At 37.3% G+C, this 27907-nt stretch overlaps 1 long non-coding RNA gene across 5 annotated transcripts in view; it reads left to right on the top strand.

Moving 5' to 3' along the window:
• LOC129465662 (uncharacterized) overlaps positions 1-27907 on the top strand; it is a 133374-nt gene that overhangs the window by 27983 nt on the left and 77484 nt on the right. The window lies entirely within an intron of this gene.

Genomic DNA, 27907 nt, shown 5'->3' on the forward strand with positions numbered 1-27907 from the left:
ATTCAATATGTCCAAAGAATCTAGGAAAATACCAAACGCAAACTTGTCATGTGGATGAAAAATTTACTGTACCATTGGGAAATGAGTTATAATCCAACATTTTTGTTCAATACAATCATCCTCTGAGTCACTAAATCTGATTCAAGTTCAAAAGAAATGTTATCGCTAACACTATTTTCTGGATATTTTAGCTCCTATATGTCACTGGAGACAAAAGGCAGGTTGATAAAATTCAAGCAGAAGTTGGGTTGAGATTTCCACCAATAGACCTATAGACATAGCCTTAGTAATTTTTTCTCCAAACTTTCAATGTTTATTCTGTACATTTAAGATAAAAAGCAGGAAGAAGTTCATCCTAAAAATGTAATTAATATTAAAGCAAGAAGAAATTCATGCTATATGTTAAATTTAACTTAAATCAATTTGAAAGAATTGGAAACCTAATGAAAATAACACATTAAGAAGCTGGACTAATACAGGATCCCAAAGTGTCTCTAATTGCTCAGTATATTTTCAAATAATAATAAATTAATTACATTTAAATTTCTGTGAACTTCATTTGATAATTGATACAGTTGAGTCCAGAAACGAATCATTTTGTCCACCTCAATTGCATTATATTTTTGTGCTTGATGGTTGTCAGCAGTTACAGCTTTGTGAAGAAAGTGCATCTTGTTTTACTTTAACTGTGTGTATGCAGTTTGTATAGACTGATAATATAATTGATGGCTATTTCAGCATTGATGATTGCACATCATCGAAGTCATATCCCTTTCTTTGTCACTGTCTTTAACCATAACACTGTAAGAAAATCACCCCTCTTCTTGTCTTCCTATTATACTGCATGCCATTAAAAGTGAAAAGAAATGCTATATTTATCTTGATATATATTAAAAAATAATGAAGAGGATAATTATCATGGCTGCATTGTAATTTCATGGCACTGCTGTCAGTTACAAACTGCTCAATACGCACTCTTTTAGTTCATAATGCCAGAAATAAGTCTTGCGATTGAAATAGTCATTTAATTAATTTTTCTCTATTATTACTTTCAGTGCTATGCTGGCGGTACAGGCTCAGTGATGGGAAATTCAAGTAGGGAAAATAGAAGACTATGAAAGTCGGTGAATTCACTTTTGTCTTCTCTGGATATTTAGTCCCTTAGCACAGAGTGGCAGGGGTAATGAAATGCTACAGTTTTCAAGATATTCAAGTTGTAGTTAGTTAGGTGTTAACCAGTGACAAGATTGACAGAATGGTTTGCATTTGCTGACTATTAACTACAAAAGCCATTAATGACACTCACTTGAATACCACGTGATAAATACTGGTGAGCAATAATAGATCCATGAGAAGACCACTTGACAAAAAGATCTTTGAGACAGATTATTTTTTTAAACCAGTGGTTCTTATTACATATAAAACACAAGACTGTCTTCCCTTTTTCTCTCTTATATCAAAATAATCACATGTCAGGAGAACTGACTTTTGGAAATATTAATCATGAGTGTGCTACTAGATTTATGAAGCAGTCTGATAGTGGTTTAAAATAAGTGCCAAACATAAATTCTTCTGACCTCTAGGATAATGAAGTGTCTTCACAGCTGCTATTGTCAAATTTTTGGTACAACCAGAATTTTGTTTTATAGTCATGAAGTCTTGATCTGGTTGTTAACTGGTAAGAATACAGATGTAAATTGTTGGGCAGAAAGAAGTGTGACGGTTTCTATTCAAGAATCCATATAAAGAAGATAAAGAAAATAATTCAAGTTAGTAGAAATTTGTAAATGTAATACTAAGTATGGATGAGTTGTATAATAGCATTTTCTGCTTTCCTTTCTACTGTTTTGCTGTGTCTAGCTGAGGTACAATTTACCTTCTATTTAGGTATTATATTTCTACAAATTATCATTAACATTTTTTTTTCTCCTTAAAACAGGGTGTCACTCTGTCATCCAGGCTGGAGTGCAGTGGCATAATCACAGCTAACTGCAGCCTCGACCTTCCTGGCTCAAGCAGTTTTCCCACCTCAGCATCCCAAGTAGTGGGATTTTTTTTTTTTTTTTTAAATAAAAACAAGGTCTCACTATGTTGCCCAGGCTGCTCTCGAACTCCTGGGAAGAAGCAATCCTCCTGCCTTAGCTTCTCAAAGTGCTGAGATTACAGGCATGAGCCATCACATCTGGCCTTAACATGATTTTTAAACTTAGCTTTCTCACAAGTATTATCACTGAGATATTTTTATTTTATCTCTTGATTAACTTAAGCATTAGATGGGAAGTGTCTTGAGGGTGGAGTTCATGTTTTAATCACCTTTGTATTTCCATCAACTAATATAACATGCTTTGTAAGTTATTAGAAAATGAATGTTGTACAACAAAAAAGGAAAAAATTTATAAAGTTAGCTTTTCATTTTTTTGTTTTCAGAGAATAATGCCATATTACAGTGTATGTAGCTGTTTTCCACTATTCCATTAGTCTATTACTGTAATTTCTCATGTATTTTGGTATCAGAGAAATTTTAGAAACGTAAAATTTAAAAAATGTACCTCCTTCTTCTCTCTAAGTGACTCATGTTCTTCATTATTGTCTGTTTTGAAACCCTTAACTAATTCAACTTAAAAAAAAAGCACCTCACTTTAAGTCTTTTAAAATCTATAGCTGAAAATTGACCTAAAAGTTCTATAACAACATTTTCAGGAAGGTTACCTTAAGTCTTCAAAGAATTTTATCTTAGTTGTTAGGCCATATCATTCTTTTGAGGCTTCATTTGATATTGGACGCCCTCTGAAAGGGAATCAAATATTTGGAATACATGCACACTTCAATAGATGACTGGTGAGAGTGGCAGATGAGTTGAAAAATAGAACATGTTCCACATGGAAATATGACATATTAGATATATTATTAGGTTATTGATGAATAAAGTTAGAATAATAAGAGGAGGATACAAGTAAAAGAAAAAAGAAGTAAACAGAAAATACTTAGGTCATACATTATAAAAGGCTTAAAGAGAAGAACGGAGAACCCAACGGTATGATTTGACATGCCCAATTAACTGATTAATGGAAACTATGGGAAACCAAACATGATTCAAGAGTTTCCATGCAAAAGTGTTAATACAGAGAGCAGCTGGCATTATTGGATGTAATATTGGTTATTGTTGTTGTTTTATTAAGTCTTAGTCTGGAAGAGGGGAAGCTTCTATCCCCTTCATCTCATACTCTATTCCCTATCTATATTTATAAAAAACTGCTAATTAACATTTTCTTACCTGTAAGATTAGGTATCATGCCTGTGGTACTAGAAGGCAAATATTTCAAGAATTATACAAACATTGTCACTAAACAATCCTCGTAAGAGTTTTAAAATGTAAAATAATTTCACACAGTCGCTTAACTTAAAACCTTCCAATATCAAATAGGATTATCATGAATTATGTTTTTGTCTAATGTTACACCCCATATGACATTTTGTTCCTGAATAAACCCATGTGGGTATAATTTTGAACATATCTGCAATAGTGTACTTGATTTTTTAAAAAAAGCAGACCTAGTCGCGTGAGCCCAGGAGTTCGAAGTTACAATGAGCTATGATAGTGCCACTGCACTTCAGCCTGGGTGACAGAGGGAGACCCTGCCACTATTTAAAAAAAAAAAAAAAAAAAAAAAGCAGACCTATTTCTTCTCTAATACAAAGATATAAAGGAGAATATATTGTAGCAGGTATGGTGAAGCCAGGGAATCAAAAGTGCTGAAAGGAGAGAATAAGATTTTATTATTATGAAAACCCCAGAGTAACCTCAAACATGCAGTAGAAATTATTTGAGACTTGAATTAGTCACAAAATTGACCCAGTTTTCTCAGAATCTTTTTTGACACAGGATTCATTCTTTCAACACATATCTATTGAGCGAGCATTGTTGGGCAGGCACTATAATAGACACTAGAAATAAAATTATAAATTAAAACAGAAATAGCACCTGCTCTTGGGGAATTAACGATTTAGTTAGGGAGAAAGATATCAAATTACCACACAGATGATTGTGTAATTACATTTTGTGTTAAGTGATTCTAAGTAAAGTAACATGGTTCCATAAATATACAAGAAAGAAATTTGTACTAGATAGGATACGCTCCTGAGGAAATAATGCTTAAGCCAGATGAGGTATGAAGTAGGTAGAAGTGGATGTTGAATACGTAAAAAGGACATGGAAAGGTACATGCAAGTGGCCTATAATTGGAGTATTTCAGAAACTGTATGTTAATGGGAACTTGTTTTATAAAGATATTTGGCATCACACATCAAATGAGTAAAGACAGTATTGTCAGGGTCAGCATGCAAATTCTGATCCACAGACCAAATCCAGCTTTTCAACTGATTTTGTGAATAACATTTTTTCAAATTACAGTCACTCCCTTTCATTTATATATTGTTTATGGCTGTTTTGGTGCTACCACATCAGAGGATGAGTTGTAGTGACAAAAATTATTGTCCCCAAAATCTAAAATATTTCCTTTTTAACACTTTCCTAGAAAAGTTTGCTCACCCCTAGTTCCATGGACAATACTAATGAAACTGACTCACCATTTGTATAAAGGTGACTTACAGATGTCAATGGCACAATTAGTAATCTAATGGGAAAAATATAGAATACTTTTGTGTCTTAGATGTGAACAAAGACATCTTTAATAAAGTGAGATATTACAAACCAAAGACAAATTTGATGGTTTTGGCCTTACCAAAATCAAAGATTTGTATTCAACAGTGTATTTTTCAGAGAGGCTACCAAATAAGTAACTCACTGGAGAAAATAGTGTAATCTCTGCCACCAAAAAGAGACTATATGTAGAATGTACAAGGAAATCCTTCAAGAAAAACATCAATGCTCAGTACAAAATTAAGCAAAAGACATAAATGGACAATTACAGAAAAGGAAGCTAGGTAAAATGCATATGAAGATATACTTAAACTCAGCAGAAATCAGAGCAATACACAGTAAAAATAAAAACTCATGTTGGTGAAAATAAAAAAATAGTACAATACCAGGTGTTTGCAAGGTTGTGAAAAGGCAGCGATGTGTACACAGTGTTGAACGGTGAAGTTATTCAGAAAAGCAATCTGTCAACACTTATTGAAGTTAAATATACTACAGACATATCTAAGTGTATATCTTAGATCATATATCTTAGAGAATTTATGGCAGCTCCCTAGGAACAAAGATGCTCAAGAAAGTTCATTGCAGCATTGTTTGTAGTATTGAGAAAATGGGAGTAGCAGAAGTGTCTATTATTAGAAGAATCCATGAAAAATAGGAAAGATATATACTGAAATGCCATGCAGTGGTTAGAAATTGGTTAGATCTTAAAAAACATGACGTCAAGTAAAAAGGTAAAAGTGAATTCTATTGCGATTTATATTTATATATAAAACAGTATTTTATATTTTATAATTAAAATATATTGAACACATCAGAGGCAGCGAGGAGAGTGAGAAATCAAAGATAGAAGGGAAAATAAAACTACAAAAATAGGCTTCACAGAGACCAATAATGATAGCATGTTGTAAATAAAAAAGCATTATTTATTTAGCCTCCTGCACTGGAGGCACAAAAAGTACCACTTTTTGAAAAGTCACTGGGGTTACAATGCAGTGTGCAGATAAGGGTGGGTCATAAGAAGATACATGAACAAGATAAGATTGAGTAAAAGATAAGAATAAGGTAGTGAAAGATTAGAAAAGGGTGATGACTATGGACATAGACAATAAACAGAATTGAATAATAAATGGGAGGTAAAATATAAAAGATATGCTGGATATGGAGGTGAGAGTGTTGCAAAGGATGGCTTTCAGGGTTTTTCGCTTATTCAATTGGAGGCATAAGTTGTATTGCCCTAAAATATGGAACGAAATAAGAGAACCTGATTTGTTAGAATCAGAAAAAGCATCAATTTAGATTTGTTTAGGTGAGTTTGAGGTGACTTTAAAGACATTGTAATGAAGATGTGGGATAGTCTATCATGTAGCAGAAGTTCAATGCCAAAATCTTTGATGAGATATACATTTGAATATCATCAGCATAGAAAAAAATCATGGAAGATGGATGAAACTTAGGAAAGAGGACATGAAGAGTTTTCAATAAGGAACTTCAACATGTGTGGACAAATAGAGAGAATGATTCTGCAAAAAAGTCTAAGAAAAAGCAGCCAAAGGAAAACCAGTGAGTGTTGTATCACAGAAGTTAAAAAAAAAAAAGTGTATTCAGAAAAATGAAGTTCTCAAAAGTGTCAAGTGATGTTGATGCCAAGTAAGATGAAGACCTAAAAAGATACTTGTTTGATTTATTCTCAAGAGGCCTTTTTGAGGCTTAATACAAGATGAATTTTGCAGTGAGTACTAAGTTAGAAAGTAGTAACTAATGTAAGGTTGCCAAAAGTATTTTTTAAAGACAAATGTGGAAACTAAAAGATTTCACAAATAGAAGGAGAGCGCAGAACAGTGGTCATTAGAAGCTGGGAGAAACGGGGAGATGTGGTCAAAGGGTACAAAGCTGGAATTAGACAGGAGGAAAAAATACTGAAAATTTAAGGAAATTGATATGTTAATTAGTTTGATTCAATCATCCCACCTTATGTGCCTGTATCATAACATCACTGTGTACTGCATAATTATATATGATTATAATTTGTCAATAAAATAAAATAGAGAGGGAGTTGGGCATATTTAAATACAAATAAGAATTCTCCAATTAAGAAAGAGTGATTGAACAAACAGAAGCAAGAAAAGATAATAGCGTAAGGTTCCTAAGGGAGGAAAAAGTGGTATTATCCTTTATTCTTAGCCTGGAGTGTTTGCTCTTCTATAACATAACCTAAGGTGACAATGGACATTGATATAGAAAAGCTCAAAGTTTCCCTTATGATAGTTTCACTTTCTTTGGTAAGGTGTTTGCAGGATTACCTATTGGGCATGAGGATGGTAATGAGGAGTGACATGGGGGCTTGAAAAAGTGGAGAAAAAAGACTAAAAGAGGTGTCAATATTGCCCACAGACAAGGGATGGGACCGGGAAGCTCAAAAATGGCAATTAAGACGAAGGCAACAGAGCGGTTTTCTAATAATATGTGCCTCAAAGAAGTAGGTTGTTGTTTGTTTATTTTGTTGTGTTGTGTTATTGTTATTTTAAAAGAGGATGTAAAACATTGTTTGTGAACCCACAAAAGAGAGTAAGGAGTTCATTAATCTCTCTTCTCACTCCCCAAGTACATAAGGTAAAGTCATCACTTGAGAGGGCTTAAATGTCATGGTGCTTCAGTCTCTCCATCTACAAAGCAGAGAGAAAAAAATATCTACTTCATAAAGATGCTACAGTGACAAACTATTGGGAATATGTATTTTTTCAAAAAAGATAAATGCAGAAACAGAAAAATAATTTGAAAATGCAAAAACAAAATAAAGCATTAAAACTTTGAAAAATATCTATACTGAAAACAGAAAAATAAATTGCATATAATCCCAGAAGCAAAAGCTTATTAAAAGTATCATTTGAGAACGCATTTGCAAACCTGGATTAAATAGATGAATTTAAAAAAATTACCAAAATTATGTTAAGAAAAGATGAACTAGTCAAATCCATAATCAGAGAAGAACTAAGGAAATAGATCAATGACTATTACTGTCCATCTTCGAAACAGAGCAAATCTATACAATTTCACAGATTATTTTCTTTTTACATCTTTGAAAATAGTATAGTTTTGCTGTTATTAAGACTGACTCAATCATAACTCGAGAGAACACATTGAACTTATTTTTAAGAAACCAGAATTCTGAATAACAGTAAAACAACATACACAAAGGAAAGTACAGGCTGTTATTATTTGTAAATACTGTTGTAAAATAATACCATTTTCAAAACATAATTTAAAGGTAAAATATAAGAATAAATAAAATATATGAATAAATAAAGTTCATGGCAAATATTATGGAAGGAAGTGTGTTAACACAATTCAAGGTACAGTCATGCATTGCTTAAAAACAGATATATGTTCTGAGAAATGTGTCATTAAGCAATTTTATTGTTGTGAGAACATCACAGAGTGTACTTGGACAAACCTAAATGGTATAGCATATTGCACATCTAGGCTGTAGCTGATTGCTCTTAGGCTATAAACCTGTAAAGGATGCTACTCTACTGATTACTGTAGACAATTATAACAGAATGGTATTAGGTTGATGCAAAAATAATTGTGGTTTTTGCCATTAAAAGTAATATTTGTGTATCTAAACATAGGAAAGGTACAATAAAAATATGACAAAATATAAAAGATGGTACATCTGTATACGGCATTTATTGTTAATGAAACTTGCAGGACTGGAAGTTGCTCTAAGTGAATCAGTGAGTAAGTAGAAATAATGTAAAGGCCTGTACACTCATGTAGACTTCATAAGCCCTGTACACTAGGCTACACTAAATTTATTTAAAAATAACTATATTATGACATTTTGATGGCTACATCACTAAGTGATAGGAATTTTTCAGCTCATTACAATTTTATAGAATCACTGTCTTGCATGTGGTTGGTCCATTACTGACTGAAACATCGTTATGCAGCTCATGATCGTATTACTAAATCAAAAGAGAAAATTTTGATTACCTTAAGAGATGCTAAAATAACACTTAATAAATATTGTCTATTTTTAGTTAAAAACTTTCTTAGAAATGTATACATAGATTTATAAATATTTTTGTTTGCATATTTACATAAATATATACATGTATTCTAATTCAGCATCATGACTAATGGTACAATATTACAGGCATAATAATAAAATGAGAAAGTAGGCAAAAATACACACTACTATGGCTGTCATTGAATATTGCTCTAGAAATGCTAGTTAATGCCACTAAACAAGAGGAAAAATAAAGTTATATTTACTTTGACAGCATGTTAGAGAGAACATAAATCAATGGACAGAATAGAGAGTTCAAAAATGGACTAAAGTTTACATTAAAATTTTGCATATAATAAAGGTAATATTTAAATCAATGCAGAAGGTCAGGCACAGTGGCTCACGCCTGTAATCCTAGCACTTTGGAAGGCCAATGTGGGAGGACTGCTTGAGTCCAGGAGTTTGAGACCAGCCTGGGCAACATAGTGAAACTCCATCCCTACAAAAATACAAAAAATGAGCTGGTCATGGTAGTGAGTGCCTGTAGTCCCAGCTACTCAGGAGGCTCTGGTGGGAGGATCACCTGAGCCCAGGAGGTGGAGGCTGCAATGAGCCATGATCACGTCACTGCACTCCAGCCTGGGTGACAGTGAGACACTGACTCAAAAAAAAAAAGTGAAAAAGAATTAAAATTAAATTAAATTAATAGAGAAAACAGAATGTTTATTATGTTATTGGAATAACTGGCTGACATTTTGAAAGAAAATAAAGAAAAAGCTTTACTCGGCTCCTTTCTCTAAAATATATTCTGCCTCTATTAAATCTCAACAGTAAACAAGATAACAGTATAAATAGAAAAAATAGTATAAATAGAAAAATAAAGCATAGTTGATATTTTCATACCCTTAGAGTATAAAGTATATTTCTATTCATGTACCTCAATTCAGAGAATATAAAGAGATTTTAAAGTTTGACCATGTAAAGTTGAAAACATCTGAATAAAAACGAACAAGAAAGATTTAATGCTTAAACATGTGTCCGGAATTGGTGAGTTCTTGGTCTCACTGACTTCAAGAATGAAGCCGCGGACTCTCGCGGCGAGTGTTACAGTTCTAAAGGCGGCGTGTCCGGAGTTTCTTCCTTCTGGTGGATTCGTGGTCTCGCTGGCTCAGGAGTGAAGCTGCAGACCTTCACGGTGAGTGTTACAGCTCATAAAAGCCGTGTGGACCCAAAGAGTGAGCCGTAGCAAGATTTATTGCAAAGAGCAAAAGAACAAAGCTTCCACAGTGTAGAAGGGGACGCCAGCGGGTTGCCACTGCTGGCTCGGGCAGCCTGCTTTTAGTCTCTTATCAGGCCCCACCCACGTCCTGCTGATAGGTAGAGCCCAGTGGTCTGTTTTGACAGGGCGCTGATTGGTGCGTTTACAATCCCTGAGCTAGACATAAAAGTCCTCCACATCCCCATCAGATCAGTTAGATACAGAGTATGGACACAAAGGTTCTCCAAGGCCCACCAGAGCAGCCAGACACAGAGTGTGGATTGGTGCATCCACAAACCTCGAGCTAGACACAGGGTGCTGATTGGTGTGTTTACAATCCCTGAGCTAGACACAAACGTTCTCCACATCTCCACCAGACTCAGGAGCCCAGCTGGCTTCATCCAGTGGATCCCGCACCGGGGCTGCAGGTGGAGCTGCCTGCCAGTCCCGCGCTGCGTGCTCGCACTCCTCAGCCCTTGGGTGGTTGATGGGACTGGGCGCTGTGGAGCAGGGGGTGGCGCTCCTCGGGGAGGCTCGGGCCGCACAGGAGCCCATGGAGAGGGTGGGAGGCTCAGGCATGGCGGGCTGCAGGTCCCAAGCCCTGCCCCGCGGGAAGGCAGCTAAGGTCCGGTGAGAAATCGAGCTCAGTGCCGGTGGGTCGGCACTGCTGGGGGACCCAGTACACCCTCCGCAGCCGCTGGCCTGGGTGCTAAGCCCCTCACTGCCCAGGGCCGGCAGGGCCAGCCGGCTGCTCCGAGTGGGTGGGGGGCCGCCAAGCCCACGCCCACCCGGAAGTCCAGCTGGCCTGCAAGCGCCGAGCGCAGCCCCGGTTCCCGCCCGCGCCTCTCCCTCCACACCTCCCTGCAAGCTGAGGGAGCCGGCTCTGGCCTTGGCCAGCCCACAAAGGGGCTCCCACAGTGCAGCGGTGGGCTGAAGGGCTCCTCAAGTGCCACCAATGTGGGAGCCCAGGCAGAGGAGGTGCCGAGAGCGAGCGACGGCTGTGAGGACTGCCAGCATGCTGTCACCTCTCAAACAGACAAACAGAAAAGTAAGAAAATTATTTTAAAATAATAAACGCAAAAGTCCATTAATATAATAACAGTTTATAAAACACTTTAAAAACAAATATGGAAAAGAAATCATACTAATAGCAAAATGGTCAAGGTGTAAAGATACACAATTTACATAAGAGGAATATAAATAAAAGCATATGAAAAAATCTTCAAGCTTACTAATAACCAATTACATGCCAATTAAAACAGAATTAATTTTCCTCTTATATAGACAGAGTAAAATGTTTCTTAATACTTAGAGAGAGGAATAAACATTCTCATGTTGACACCCTACTGATGGTGATATTAACTTTTATGTCTTTGAAAGGCCGTGTGTTAATGTGCATCAGAATCTAAATCGTGCATTTGCTTTTACTTGACGATCTCACTTCTAAGAATGAACCCTAGATTGAAATAATCATGAAAGCATGAAACTCCTATATTCACAGGAGATTTAACTCATTATTTTCTATAATCTAGAAATTGAGAGTTATATGTGTGACTTTATTTCCAAATATATAGATATCCAATATAAAATGTCAAAATACTGTCATTAATCGAACTGTTATAATTCAAGTCGACTATAAATTTTCCTTTATTATAGTTTTATATTTTAAAATTTTGTTTAGTTTATCTGGATTTTGTACTTGGAAGGTACTAATACCATATTAACTTAAAAACACTAAAATATTTTCTGTCCATACTGTCCATACATGAGGTGTCCAAGAAATGCTCCAAAAAAAAAATAAGATAAAATAAAATAAAAATAAAAAATTTAAAGGATTTCTTACATTGACACACTTTGGTCTATACCTTTCGAGTCGTTAGCACTCTGGAAATAAAATCTTACGTCAATATTTTATCCAAAAGGCCATAACTAACTTTAAAGAAAAGATGTGTAATTTTGTGGAATAACAATTTAGTTATTCTAAATCTTTATAATTAAATACTATAACAGTCTCTATACTCTATATCCTTGGTATCCTTGTGGGAATTTTTTTTTCTTTTTTCTTTTTTTTTTTTTTTTGAGATGGAGTTTCACTCTGTCGCCCAGGCTGGAGTGCAGTGGTGCAATCTCAGCTCACTGCAACCTCCACCTCCCGAGTTCAAAAGATTCTCCCACCTCAGCCAGCTGGGATTACCCGTGTGTGTTACCATGCCTGGCTAATTTTTGTATTTTTTTTTAAGTAGAGATGGGGTTTCACTGTGTTGGCCAGGCTGGTCTTGAACTCGTGACCTCAGGTGATCCACCTGCCTCGGCCTCCCAAAGTGCTGGGATTACAGGCGTAAGCCACCGCACATGGCCGAAAATTTTTTATTTATCATTACAAATAAAGTGGAGATATTTTATCCTATCATCAGAGCTATTGATAGTATATTTTAAAACTAGTAATCTAAATATATTGAAAATTAATATATTTCATGAGTGTTTTTATTTAGCAAGAGAAACAAATAGAATCAAACAAAAATACAAGGTGTAAAGAATGGTCATTTCTTTTCCTCATTCTATAATTGCATGAGACCTTTCAAGAAGGTCAGCTAATATTTTTTACTCAAATCTTATTTTTGTGGATGAAATTCAAGAATAGAAACTGCCCACACTTTTTCAAGAAGACGTTCTTTTAAATTAGGAGTAGTATGTACAAAATCTATAAAAAGGGAAAAAACATCCTGTAAAGGTTTTGATAGTTGTGCAAAAAGCCATTTTCTTTATTCTACAATCTTACTTTAAAGTCACTTTCCTGTGGAGTTGAAAGAGAACATATACACACTAATTCTAGCATTGAGAGAATTCGTATTTTCATTCTATAAGTATAAGGCACTTAGAATTTTTCTCTAATATGGAATCAGACTAATGAATGCAATGATCGTACACACAACATTTATTTTTTCTGGAGAACACACCCATTGCAATGTCCTATCTTGATAATAATATTTAACCATGAATATGCAATGGGAATGTGTATAGAGAATGTACTTACCAAACTATTTGCTTCAGTGTGTTTTCATCCAAATTATCTGTCTTTCTCTTCTCATTTTAGCACGTGAATTTTGGAGAAAGTATTTTCAAGGGTTAGATATCTCAGCTTTCTGTTCTGTTGTCTCTTATCCTCCTTCTCTTTCCACAACCTAGTGGAAAAGCTATTCTTACTCTCCAGCTTCTCTACCTTTAGAACTGGGGAAACACCACCAGCATGACTCACTGGGGTGTGGTGATGGTTATTTTTTCTTAATCAGTCAAAATGTGCAATGTGCTAATTACTTGAATCATAAGAAAAAAATCATTAAATAAAAATCACATTTGACTGGCTTTAGCATATTGGGGCATATATTTTTATTTAAATGCAGAGAGTATCTGAATGTTAACTAAGCCACAAAATATGTTCATGGTGAAACTAATTAACACTGCAACCATGAGCACAATTCCCTTATGGGTTAATTTCTCAATGAAACTCAAAGATACTTTTTGACCTACTATAATGTTCCTTCTGCCAAGGTTAAGAGAAAGATATCACCATAATTGGAGCATATGAGTCTGTATTAACCTGATTTAGGTTAGGGAATCAAAGATTTGCACAAGGAAGGAATTCATAATAATTAGGGTGTAAAACATGCAAGCATAGGGGCTTAAACACAGCATGAATTAATTATTCAGTGTTGTTCAGTCCATTTGGACTTATAAATTACGAAAGGTCATAGAGAGAAGATTGTAGCCCTTATTCCCTTTCCAATCTAACAGCCTTAAACTTCTCAAACCTCAGTGCTCACATAGCACAAACAAGCATATATAACATTATGAAATAATAATGCACAAATAAAAAAATAGGTAGGTACTTTAAACCTATGTAGGGACAAAGAAAAAGGATGCACCCTTTGTTAGATAATCCCCTGAATCAAGAATGCTTAAATTTCACATATCACTCATATAGTTTTCATTTTCAGTTTTGTAGTCAATATTATTATAAATGTATGTTGCTTTGAATAACTTTACTTCATTGATGAAATTAGTATCATCCTTATTTGGTGATACAGGCTTAAGTCAATGGATGATTTCATGATTTCAATGTGTAATTCTTAGTGGAGAAAATACAAACACAAAATAACAAAAACTAAAACAAAATTACCTTGGAGACTATGGTAAACTGAATAACAGTCCCCCAATGATATCTGCATTCTAATTCTAAAATCTGTGAATATATTGTCTTATATGGCAAAAGGAGCTTTGCAGAGTGATTAAGTTAATAATCTTAAAATGGGAAGATTATCCTGATTATCCTGGTGAGCTCAATGTAATCACAAGAGTTTTTATAATGGGTGAGAATATTGAAGTCAGAGATGAAGTGATGCAAAGATAAAAACAGAGGGAGGAAAAGTGAGGTGATGCAGGGACAATGAGCCAAAGAATGTGAGCACCCTCTAGAAGGTGGACATGATGTGATGGTTAATATTGAGCGTCAACTTGATTAGATTGAAGGATGCAAAGTAATGTTCCTCGGTGTCCTGTGAGGGTGTTGCCAGAGGAGATTAACATTTGGGTCAGTGAACTAGGAGAGGCAGAGCCTCCCTCAATGTGGATGGGCACCACCTAATCAGCTGTCAGCATGGCTATATTAAAGCAGGCAGAAGAGCGTAGGAGGACTTGCTGAGTCTTCCAGCCTTCATCTTTCTCCTGTGCTGGATGCTTCCCGCCCTTGAACATCAGACTCCAAGTTCTTCAGCTTTTGGACTCTTGGTCTTACACCAGTGGTTTGCCTGTGGCTTTCAGGCCTTTGGCCACAGACTGAAGGCTGCACTGTCCGCTTTCCTACTTTTGAGGTTTTGGGACTCAGACTGATCCATTACTGGCTTCCTTGCTCAACTTGCAGATGGCCTATTGTGGGACTTCACCTTGTGATAGTGTGACTCCATTCTTCTTAATAAACTCCCTTTCATAGATACATATACCCTATTAGTTCTGTCCCTCTCGAGAACCCTGACTAATACAGATTTTGGTACCAGGAATGGTTCTAGAGGAACAGAATTTTAAGGATGGATTTCTTTAGTTGGTTTTGGGGTTTCTGGAGTTGGCTGCTTAATCTGATTAGACCCCAAAATGCTATGGACTCTCCTTCTAATAGTTTGGAGAACACTGATAGTTCTTGGCATGAACTATTTAGATAGTTATGCAAAATAAATGCATTTGATACTCCTGATTCACCACTCATGAGAGGCAAGTTTAGTGACTCTATACATAATACCTTTGACCATATGTGGAGAACCAAGGAATATAATGAAATTGGCAGTTGCTCCTAAGTTTGTTGGACAAAGTGATAAAAGGATGAGCTCAGGGATTCTAACTGCTGACAACAGAAGCATACTGAGCCTCAAGTCTTCTAAGCTTGCCCTGAGTGAGAGTCTTTAGCTCCTGTAGACAAAGGGCTGAAATTGTGGAAAATTAGACACAAGCTCTTATCATGTGAGTGGCTGACCTGTAAGGAAAAGTGCATGTTCAGTCTCTCCAGGTGTCTACTGCTAAGTTGAGGGCATTGATTGGAAAAGAACAGGACCCTGAAACTTAGAGTGGGGACATGTGGGAGGACCATGATGAATCTGGGGACATTGAGCTTGTAAACTCTGATGAGCCATTTTTGCCAGAGGAAACAACCTCTCTACTTCCACTGGGGGCAACCTCCACTCCCTCACCCACACTGCCATCAGCCTTTCCACCTTTGTCTAAGGAGACTAACCATGAACTGCCTGAGGCAACAGTGATGGCCTCCCCCGAGGCAGTTACCAGGCAAGACAATGCTAATTCTCCTCAGGACCCATCCCCAACACCCCTGTTTGCTTCTAGACCTGTAACTAGACTAAACACCCAGCAGGCCTGTAGAGGTGAGGTTCAGAGTGTGACCCATGAGGAGTTGCTCTAGATTGCAAAAGAACTACTTGAGTTTTCTTATTTATATAAGCACAAATCCAGAGAACAGGCATGGGAATAGACATTAAGGGTGTGGGATAATGGTGGATGAAACATAAAGTTGGATCAGGTTGAATGTATTGGTTTGGGCACACTAAGTAGGGATTCTGCATTTAATGTTGTAGCTGGGGGAGTTAAAAAAAAGTTCTAGTCATTTATTTGCTTGGTTAGCTGAAATATGGATCAAAAGATGGCCCACTATGAGTGAGCTGTAAATGTCTGATCTCCCTTGGTCTAATGTAGAGAAAGGGATTTGAAGGCTTAGGGAGATTGGGATGCTAGAGCAGATTAGTGACTTTAGACCTACTCATCTCATCTGGGAGGGTCCAGAAGACATACCCTTCACCAATAACCTGTGAAATACATTTGTGAGGGGAGCACCTGCATCCTTGAAGAGCTCTGTGATTACTCTTCTCTGTATGCCAGATCTTATAGTGGGAACCACAGTAACTCAATTACAAAATTTAAATGCAATGGGAATAATTGGATCCCGAGGTGGCAGGGGCCAAGTTGCGGCACTCAACCATCAAAGGCAAGGAGGGCGTAGCTACCGTAATGGACAGCAGAGGCAAAGTGACAATCAGAATAATCTTGACTCATGTAGACCTCTGGCATTGGCTTATTATTCACTGTGTTCCTAGAAGTGAAATTGATAGGAAGCCTATTGCTTCTTACGTACTTTGTATAAGCAGAAAACTTCCAGGTCAAGTGGACAAAAGACTAATTTGAATTATTAAAATAGAGAATCACAGCCCCTCAATTTCCAGACTTAAACCAGTTTACAGACCCAGAACCCCTTAAATGAAGGGGGGGCCAGGTCCCCTTGAAGAAGGACACCACTACACTGCCGAAAATTTATACTGTTATTCTTTCTCCCATCCTTCCCCAAGGAAAACTTCAGCCTTTTACCAGGGTAACTATGCGCTGGGGAACGGGAAATGACCAGATATTTCAGGGACTACTGGACACTGGATCTGAGCTGACGTTGATTCCAGAGGACACAACACATCATTGTGGTCCTCCAGTTAAAGTAGGGGCTTTTGAAGGTCAGGTAATTAATGGAGTTTTAGCCTAGATCTAACTTACAGTGAGTCCAGTGGGTCCCTGGACTCATCCTGTGGTCATTTCCCTTGTGCCAGAATGCATAATTGGCATAGACATACTTAGCAGTTGGCAGAACCCCCATATTGGCTCCCTGACTGGTAGGCTGAGGGCTATTATGGTGGAAAAGGCCAAATGGAAGCCATTAGAGCTGCCTCTACTTAGAAAAATAGTAAAACAAAAATAATATTACATTTCTGGAGGGATTGCAGAGATTACCATCAAGGACCTAAAAGATGCAGGGGTGGTGATTCCCACCACATCCCCATTCAACTCTCTTATTTGGCCTGCACAGAAGACAGATGGATCTTAGAGAATAACAGTGGATTACCATATGCTTAACCAAGTGGTGACTCCAATTGCAGCTGCTGTACCAGATGTGGTTTCATTGCTAGAGCAAATTAACACATCTCCTGGTAACTGGTATGCAGCCATTGACTTGACAAATGCCTTGTTCTCCATTCCTGTCCATAAGACGCACCAGAAGCAATTTGTCTCCAGCTGGCAAGGCCAGAAATATACCGTTACTGTCCTAACTCAGGATTATATCAACTCTCCAGCTTTGTGTCATAATCTTGTTCAGAGATCTTGATCACTTTTCCATTCCACAAGATTTCACACTGGTCCATTATATTGTTGACATTATGCTGATTGGGCCCAGTGAGCGAGAAATAGCAAACACTCTGGACTTACTGGTGAGACATTTGGATGCCACAGAATGGGAAATAAATCCAACTAAAATTCAGGGAACTTCTACATCAGTGAAATTTCTAGGTGTCCAGTGGTATGGGGCCTGTCAAGATATTCCTTCTAAGGTGAAGGATAAGTTGTTGCATTTGCCCCACCCCCTAAAACTAAGAAAGAGGAACAATGCCTACTGGGCCTATTTGTTTTGGAGGCACCATATTCCTTATTTGGATGTGCTACTCCAGCCTATTTATGAATGACCCGAAAAACTGTCATTTTGAGTGGTTTCCAGAACAGGAGAAGGCTCTGCAACAAGTCCAGGCTGCTATGCAAGCTGCTCTGCCACTTGGGCCATATGACCCAGCAGATCCTATGGTGCTGGAGGTGTCAGTGGCAGATAGAGATGCTGTTTGGAGCCTTTGACAGGCCCCTATAAGTGAATCACTGCAGAGACCGCTAGGATTTGGAGCAAAGCCCTGCCACCTTCTGCAGATAACTACTGTCCTTTTGAGAGACAACTCTTGACCTGTTACTAGACTTTGGTGGAAACTGAACTTTTGATTATGAGTCATTAAGGCACCATGTGGCCTGAATTGCCTGTCTTGAACTGGATGCTTTCTGACCCATCTAGCCATAAAGTTGGGTGTGCACAGCAGCATTCCATCATCAAATGGAAGTGGTGTATATGTCATCAGGCTCAAGCAAGTCCTGAAGGTACAAGTAAGTTACAGGAGGAAATGGCTTAAATGCCTATGGTTTTTACTCCTGCTACTCTGCCTTCTCTCCCCCACCCTGCACCATAACCTCATCAGGAGTTCCTTATGATCAACTGACAGAAGAAGAGAAAACCAGGGCCTGGTTTACAGATGGTTCAGCACAATATGCAGGCATCATCCGAAAGTGGACAGCTACAGCACTACAGTCCCTTTCTAGGACATCCCTGAAAGAAAGGGGCAAGGGGAAATCTTCCCAGTGGGCAGATCTTCAAGAGTGCACCTGGTTCTGCACTTTTCTTGTAAGGAGAAATGGCCAGATGTACAATTATATCTAATTCATGGGCTGTAGCCAATGGTTTAGCTGGATGGTCAGGGACTTGGAAGAAGCATGTTTGGAAAACTGGTGACAAATAAATTTGGGGAAGACGTATGTACATAGACCTCTCTAAGCAGTCCAAAACTGTGAAGATATTTGTTTCTCTTGTGAGCGCACACCAAAGGGTGACCTTGGCAGAGAAGGATTTTAATAATCAAGTAGATAGGATGACTCGTTCTGTGAACACCATTGAGCCTCTTTCCCCAACCATCCCTGTCACCACCCAATGGTTCCATGAACAAAGTGGCCATGCTGGCAGGGATGGCAGTTATGCATGGGCTCAGCAACATGGATTTCCACTCACCAAGGCTGACCTGGCTACAGCCACCACTGAGTGGCCAATTTGCTAGCAGCAGAGACCAACATTGAGCCCTCAATATGGCACTATTCTTTGGGGAAATCAGCCAGCAACTTCGTGGCTGGTTGATTATATTTGACCTCTTCCATCATGCACATGGCAGTGGTTTGTCCTCACTAGAATAGACACTCATCCCAGATATGGGTGTGCCTACCCTGCACACAATGCTTCTGCCAAGGCTACCATCTGTGGACTCACAGAATGCCTTATCCACCATCATGGTATTCCACACAGCATTGCTTCTGACCAAGACACTCATTTGACAGCTAAAGAAGTGCGGCAGGCCGAGTGCTGTGGCTCAAGCCTGTAATTCAAGCACTGTGGGAGGCTGAGGTGAGCGGATCACGAGGTCAGGAGATAGAGACCATCCTAGCTAACACAGTGAAACCTTGTCTCTACTAAAAATACAAAAAATTAGCCAGGCATGGTAGCGTGCACTTGTAGTCCCAGCTATTTGGGAGGCTGAGGCAGGAGAATTGCTTGAACCTGGGAGGCAAAGGTTGCAGTGAGCCGAGATCATGCCACTGCACTACAGCCTGGGTGACAGAGTGAGACTCTGTCTCAAAAAAAAAAAAAAAGAAAGAAAGAAAGAAAAGAAAGAAAGAAAGAAAAAATAAAAGAAAGAAAGAAAGAAAAAAGAAAAAGGAAGTGCGGCAGTGGGCTCATGCTCATGGAATTCACTGGTCTTACCATGTTCCTTATCATCCTGAAGCAGCTGGATTGATAGAACGGTGAAATGGCCTTTTGAAGTCACAGTTACAATGCCAACTAGGTGACAATACTTTACAAGGCTGAACAAAGTTCTCCAGAAGGCTGCGTATGCCATAAATCAGCATCCAATATATGGTACTGTTTCTCCCACAGCCAGGATTCACGGGTCCAGGAATCAAGAGATGGAAGTGGCACCACTCACCATCACCCCCAGTGAACCACTAACAAAATTTTTGCTTCCTGTTCCCGTGACATTATGTTCTGTTGGCCTAGAGATCTTAGTTCCAGGAGACACAACAATATTTCTATTAAACTGGAAGTTAAGATTGCCACTTGGCCACTTTTGGCTCCTCCTACCTCTAAGTCAACAGGCTAAAAAGGGAGTTACAGTATTGGCTGGGGTGATTGACCTAACTATTGAGATGAAATCGATCTACTACTTCACAATGGAGGTAAGCAAGAGTATGCGTGGAATACAGGAGATCCTTTAGGGTGTCTCCTAGTATTACCATGCCATGTGATTGAGGTCCATGGGAAACTACAACAACTCAATCCAGACAGGACTACAAATGATCCAGACCCTTCAGGAATGAATGTTTGGGTCACTCCACAAGGTAAAAAGCCACAATCCGCTGAGATGTGTGCAGAAGGCAAAGGGAATACAGAATGGGTGGTAGAAGAAGGTAGTAATCAATACCAGCTATGACCACGAGACCAGTTGCAGAAATGAGGACTGTAATTGTCATAAGTGTTTCCTCCTTATTTTGTTAAGAACGTGTTTGTGCATGGATACATTTGTATTAAGAAAACACCTTCATTTTATTTCCTTTCTTTTTCTTTTATCATGTGGCATAAGATTTATTGACTTCATATCAACACTTAAGTCTTGTTAACTTTAGATGATAGCATTTAGGTTAAGAATCAGTGCATCTATGGTTGTATGAAGGATAGCTGTATTATGTTAGGTGTAATTAGGACCTTATTACTGTCTTTATTTGAAGATTTGTATGATTTCAGGAGATGTGTAATGGGTTCAGGTTGGGACAAAGGATGAACTTGTGATGGTTAATACTGAGTGTCAACTTGATTGGATTGAAGGATGCAAAGTACTGTTCCTGGGTGTTCTCTGAGGGTGTTGCCAAAGGAGATTAACATTTGAGTCAGTGGATTAGGAGAGGCTGACCCACCCTCAATGTGGATGGGCACCATCCAATCAGCTGTCAGCATGGCTATATTAAAGCAGGCAGAAGAGCATGGAAGGACTTGACCTGCTGAGTCTTCCAACCTTCATCTTTCTCCTGTGCTGGATGCTTCCTGCCCTTGAACATCAGACTCCAAGTTCTTCAGCTTTTGGACTCCTGGTCTTAGACCAGTGGTTTGCCAGGGGCTCTCAGGCCTTTGGCCACAGACTGAAGGCTGCACTGTCGGCTTTCCTACTTTTGAGGTTTTGGGACTCAGACTGATCCATTACCGGCTTCCTTGCTCCTCAACTTGCAGATGACCTATCATGGGACTTGTGATCATGTGACTCAATTCTCCTTAATAAACTCTTTCATAGATACATATATCCTATTAGTTCTGTCCCTCTAGAGAACCCTGACTAACACACATGGCAAGGAATTAATTGTCCCTTAGAGTTTGGAGAAGAAACACAGCTCTACCAGCACCTTTGATTTTCATCCAGTGAAACTGATATCAGGCTTCTGATTTCCAGACTATGATAATAAATGTGTGCTATTCTAAGCCAGTAAGTTGGTAGTAATTTGTGGAGTAACAACAAGAAGCTAATAAAGAGACAATAAGAAGCCAAGAAGATATAATGCATTCTCTAATAACTGAGAATGATGACATGGTCTGATGTGTTTCAAAAGCATCATTCTGGCTCCTATAGAGATTAGATTAGTAGAGAACAAGGGCAGAAGTGGAGAGATCATTTAGGATATAATTGCAGTAATCTTTAGGCAGGATTATGATGACTCAGACCTGTGTGGAACTGATATCATAGCAAGAACTGCTGACATTTTGGACATATTTTCAAGATAAAAGCCAGTAAGGCTTGCTGAACCAGAATTGGGGTGTGACAGAAGGCACCGAGTAAAGGAGGACTCCATATACATTTTTCCTAAGCAGTTGAAAGAATTGATTTGCTCTGAATGACTGGATGTTCTTTCTGAACTCTGCATCTCACTAACTCTCACTTATGACTGAAGATCTTTAATGCCTCTCTATTGTGTCCATTCCAGTTTCCCTAGTTGGCACCCAAGCACTCTCCCACTCATCATGGCATCACACTGGGCATTTGTCTACTTCTCTAGGGCTAGCCCTGTACCTCCTTGAACCTCTTCTTGTGTCATACATGCTGAAATATTTGAGACTCTATCAAAATGCTATGCTGCCTTAGGTCTTAGCATATTTAGATTACCATTTTTTTGTGTTTGTAATTATCTTTGTCCAATCCCTCAAATAGGTAACCTCTGATGATATTCAGAGATTCTGTTGAGATGTTACCTCTTCTAAAATAATCTGAAACCATCCCCTTGTGCTTACCCTTCCCAACTTTGGGGAGACTCCCTTTGTCTTAGATGCTCCTGTAATCCTATGCTTGCTTCATGGTATTGCAAGTGTCAAGCTACATGGTAGCCTCCTCACATGGCTTTGACTATCTTTGGGCATTATGGTGAGCAGAAGCCATATGATATTTGTCTCTATATGATGTCAGCTGTTGGCACTCAATATTCATTCAATATTCATTAATGGGATAAAAACCTATAGTGCTTTTACAAATAGTTTTGCCTATGTTGTTTTAAATTTTGTTTGGAAACCTCAAAAAGTTTTGAAAAGTGGCTTGTGGCATGTAATAAAAGTAATTTTATTATTTCATGGGAAAAATAAAGGTAAATAACTAAGCAGCACTCATTTGGCAACACGTTGTTTGACAATTATAAAGGCAATTTCAATTTAGAAGAGAAAGAAAAACTCACGTGTGCAGTTTTTGTTGAAGCTAAAGATTTCCCATATGTTTTTAGTAAATAAAAATCTGTAGACACATGTTCTACCACATTTTCCATTTTTCCCCTAAATACTAATGGGACATTTTATTTTGGACAATTTATTGCATTGATGTTGCTTTTGCACCCATAGTTGAAGATAAATAGCCATAAGCAATCCAAGTTTTCCCCTTAGGATAGCATATTTTAATGTTTTCCTTGGTATCAAATAATCCTATGAAACAATGGAGGATTGTATAGAAAGGCCAATAAAGACTGCTGTGTATTCACTAAATAATAGTGCAGTTCCATGACTCAGAGAAAGAGTTGCTATTAATAGCCTTCTTTAACAATGTTCACTAATAAGAAAAATGTAAGATAAAATTTGTCAACCAGACCACAATCTAGGAGAGGCTAGACAAAAATTATGTGTAATTTTCAAAATAAAAGGTCTAGACACCAGCTGGCTGTCTAGGAATACAATCCAAGATGCAGGAGTTGGAAATATGTTAAAATCCACCCCCCACAAAAACTATCAATGTCAAAAATAGAGCAATTTTTAAATAAACTATATCTTAATAAAAAACCATGTTCATGTATAACAAACATTAAGGCCAAATATGTTGCATCAATTTAATAAATATTAAGGCCAAATATCTAGAGTCTGTTCCATAGCTAGAGTCTGTTCTCTCATGAATGAGGGACACACACACACACACACACACACATACACACACACACACACACACGTATGTATATATGTCTTTTATTTTCTTTATAGTTACAGGACTCCAGAAGAGAATCAATATATTAACATGCATTATACTATGTTCAAAATCAACTGGAATTTCAATGGTTCTGATTTTGCAATAAAATTTTAAGTATCGGGGCTTGAGATAGTTTAAGAGTTAGAAAGATATATTTTCATGTAAGCAAGATTAAGAAAAGAGGAGGAGAACTCTTTGACATGAAATATATATTTGAAAACCTGAACATTTTGATGTTACATATACAACTCAGAAAATGTATTGCTCTATTTCCAATATTTCACGTTGAGGAAGTGAAGAACAATTTGGTAGCCCTGGCACCACTATAGATTCTTGGGCAACTCTGGGGTTAGGGAGCCTTGGTGGGAGATTGGGTGGGTATAAACATATATGAGACTTTGCTTGGAACACATTTCTTGCCTCTGCCGACTCATTATATATACTAGGGCAGACACCTTATATCTAAAGTATCTTTGGGGCAGTAATTTTGTTACTACCTGATCCAAAACGTAAAGCCATCTCCCTTTTGTACCCTTCTAATAAATTAATAAGATGTAGCACACTGGATTTCTTGACTAATGGGGAACTTGCACAAAATTAAATACAAATTTAATTACTAACAGAAAATCTCAATATTTGCATGTTTGGAATGAAATCTGGTGTATTAACTTGTTTAGAAGATGATTTATGAAATACATATGTACTTAGTTACTTATTTATTTTAATTACACAAAGAATATATGAATATATCCCTATTGCAGAAAGGATTGCAAAAGAATATATGAATATATTTATATATTATTAGAAATTTATTAAAGATTAATAATCAATTACATATTGATTAATTGAGATAAAGAGCCCCCATTGATTAGCACCCCCAAATGCAGCTTCAGAACACAGGCAGTGTTGTATTTCTTACACACATATATAAACATATATATTTTACACTTTGTGTATCTTATATCACCAGTCTCACTCAGTCCATATTATTCTTCAAGTTTTGCTTTTTTTCTCTTTCCACATGGTTAAAAAATTTTTCATCTCTGGTCATATAGATAGTAGCTTATGGCTTTTTGTTTGTTTGTTTTTTGCTTAACTCCTGTGCAGTATTTTGTGCAACAGAACATCTATAGTTCATTCAAACATTCCACTATTAGTGGATGTTTAGATATTTAAGTTAATTTTTTCCTTCTTTCCTTTCTTCCCTTCTATTTCTTTTCCTCATTTCTTTTTTCTCCTATTAATACAATGCCACCATAAACACGATGCTTCTGCAAATAAAACTGAGAGGGAACATTTCTGGATTGAAGGATATACTCATTTACATTTTTATAAATAACTTCTAATCATATTCCAAAAATATATATCAAATTATACCTCCTCCAACAATGTATAAGAAATACTAATTCCTGCACAACCCTAACAGCACTTGATACTATTAAGATAATAACACTTGCTGTTACTGTATAATGGATAAAATATGTACCTTATTGTTGCCTACATTTACTGTATATTGCTCTCATGAATAGTAAAGCTGAGTATCTTTTTATATGTTTATTGGCCTTTTATACTTCCTTGGCACTGTATAAATATCAAATGAATAAATGATTAAATTACTGAATGAAACAATACATTTAGAGTGCTAGAGAAATGAAAGTTAATCACTGACATCCAGGAAAATGAAAATGTTTCCCTGGTATTATGATTACAATCTTATTATGCCAAACACAGAAATTAAATAGAGCTACTTTATTTTTATTATGCACAGGGAGGTCATATATGATTCCTGGTTAACAACTGGACTGCACTTAAATGAGTTTACCAGCCCACTAGGCATCAAAATTCATGCCAATTATATTTATTTTCTTTCTGTGTGTGTGACATTTCTAGATTTGGCATCTGTAGTTTAGTTTGCATTCTACCACTACTTATCATTTTTAGTGACAAAGTAGGCTTAGGGGTGATGTGTTTGTGTGTATCTATTTTCAACCTTTGAAAAAAATTGTGTGAAAGTTCATGTTTACCCCATTTTCTTTACCACTATTTCTCCCTCAATTTTCCCAGCTCCTTTTCTACACTTGAGGACTGTTTCCTCCTTTTCTTGTTTGTCTGTATCACCACAACATGCTTTCAGAGTCTTCATTTACACTAGGATTTAAAGCATTACCTCTCCTAATAGTACTTTATTCTACCTGTGTCAGTAATCGAAATCTTAAGCTAAATGAGATAAATTCCAAGAGGTAGAATTGCTGAAATCAGTTCATTACAGGGAGGTAGTGTACTTCTGATCAGCAGGGACAGTCCTAAAGCTAATGCCTAAAACATTACATGGGCTGTTATCCAGTATCGAACTAATTGGATTTGGTCATTTAATTGCCACAAACATAGCTAACTTACTGTGTCTGAGGCACTGTACTAAACTCCTAAAGTGCAATTTTCAAATTTAATCCTCGTGTCATCCTTATTCTCTTCAAGGCATTAGAAAACTGAGGTTTAAGCACATGTACAAAGAAAAATGTGTATGAAATTATGCATTTTATAACTAAGATAGAGCTACTTTTCAAAGCTAACCTTTGTTGGTGCCAGTGTATAACTTTAGAACACTAAAAATGGTCATGAGGTCCAGAAAACATTGCAAATTCTCCTAAACATTAAACATGTCCCAACTTTAAGTAAACTTGCATAAATAATCGGAATAAAGGCTATTTCTAAATTATGCAAATCCTTTTTAAGCACATTTAGTTCGTTCTTGGACATTATATTAAAAAAGGAACAAAAGCATAATATAAGAACCAACAACACACTACATTGAGAGGATCTTGATCTTGAAGGATTCAGCAGAGAGAAGGAGTGTCATAAAGCATGTGGCATATCTGATGTCAAATTTATTCATATAAGGACATTGCTATAAAATGTAAATATCTTCAAAGGATTAACACTTCAACATCATAAAAATATGCACATGTTCAAAGGGGGTGAAGCATTTTCTAATCTGAACATCTTTAAAGGGGGAAATCAATAAACGGCATGAAAAACTTCAAAGCAAGACCTCCTGTCAATGACAGAAGTTCCTCAGCAATGCAGAAGCTTTGAAGGAGGACTCCCAGTGCTGGGAAACCTTTGAAGTGACTGAAAACAGACATTTATAATTATGGAAAGGTGCAGTGTCCAGCAGGGATAGTACAAAGACACGTCTGAGGTAGGTACAGGCAGAGATTGGGAGGTAGCAGGGACACTGACCTTGCAGCCTCTCAACCTAAAAGCCTTTGGGGTCAACTCAGTAATCATATGTAAAACGGCAAGTGTGGAGTGAGAACAGTGGCAAGCAGCTAGAAACCAAATTATTTTAGATCTCATATTTCAAAAAAGAAAAAATCCTCAGCGCCCCCAAAGCTGATCTTAATACATTCCGCCTGTGCAGGGTTATTGTGTAGCTGCCCCATCTATTAAGCTGTTACCAATACTCAGCTTTCTGCAAACAAGTGTTCTATAAGTGTAAAAACATCTCAGGATCAGCTTTTTCAGGTCCCTTAGTTCCCAGATCAATGGGACTGAAATATTTTTAAATGTAGTTATTATATAAATCAGATAATGTACTAAAGGATGAAAAATGATTAAAATCTATAACTTGACTGCTGTTTAATTTAAATCAAAACGATTTTGAGCCAATGATTTGGTATCTAATTTCCAGAACTCAGTTGAAGACCTTATTGCATGCCATAATATGTAGGACTAACACTCAATTAGGTATCAAAGGCAAACTAGATAAAGTCAAAAAAGGTCAGTTATAATGTTTATTCCTTAGACTTTTTGTCTTGTTTTGCCTGACACTCACAGGGGCTCAGTGAGCTAATGGCATCCTCTTGCTTCTTGGTGACGTTCATTATGGAGCCTGATTTCCCCAAATGGTTCTTTCATCAATCAAATATTTATTGATCATAAAAATGTTCTAGGGTCTATTCTGGGTACTTGTGGTACAGTGCTGTACACAGAAACTCTGATCTTACAGAGATTACAGGCTGGGGAGGGACACAGGCATTGACCAATAATCAAACAGAAAAATGTAAATTATACTATGATAGGGGCTTTAATTAAAAGGTACTTGAAGGACTTGGTATGTTCTGAAGAAGCAGGTAGGCTTCCCTGAGAAAATGACAGTTGGACTGAAAGCTAAAGGATTAGTAATCATTACCCAGGAGAGCTGGGGTATGGATGATTGCATCAGGAGCATTAGGAGAGTAGGTCGGGTAGAGGGAGCAGCAAGTACA

Source organism: Symphalangus syndactylus, chromosome 17 (assembly GCF_028878055.3).
Source record: "Symphalangus syndactylus isolate Jambi chromosome 17, NHGRI_mSymSyn1-v2.1_pri, whole genome shotgun sequence".
NCBI classification, from domain to species: Eukaryota; Metazoa; Chordata; class Mammalia; order Primates; family Hylobatidae; genus Symphalangus; species Symphalangus syndactylus.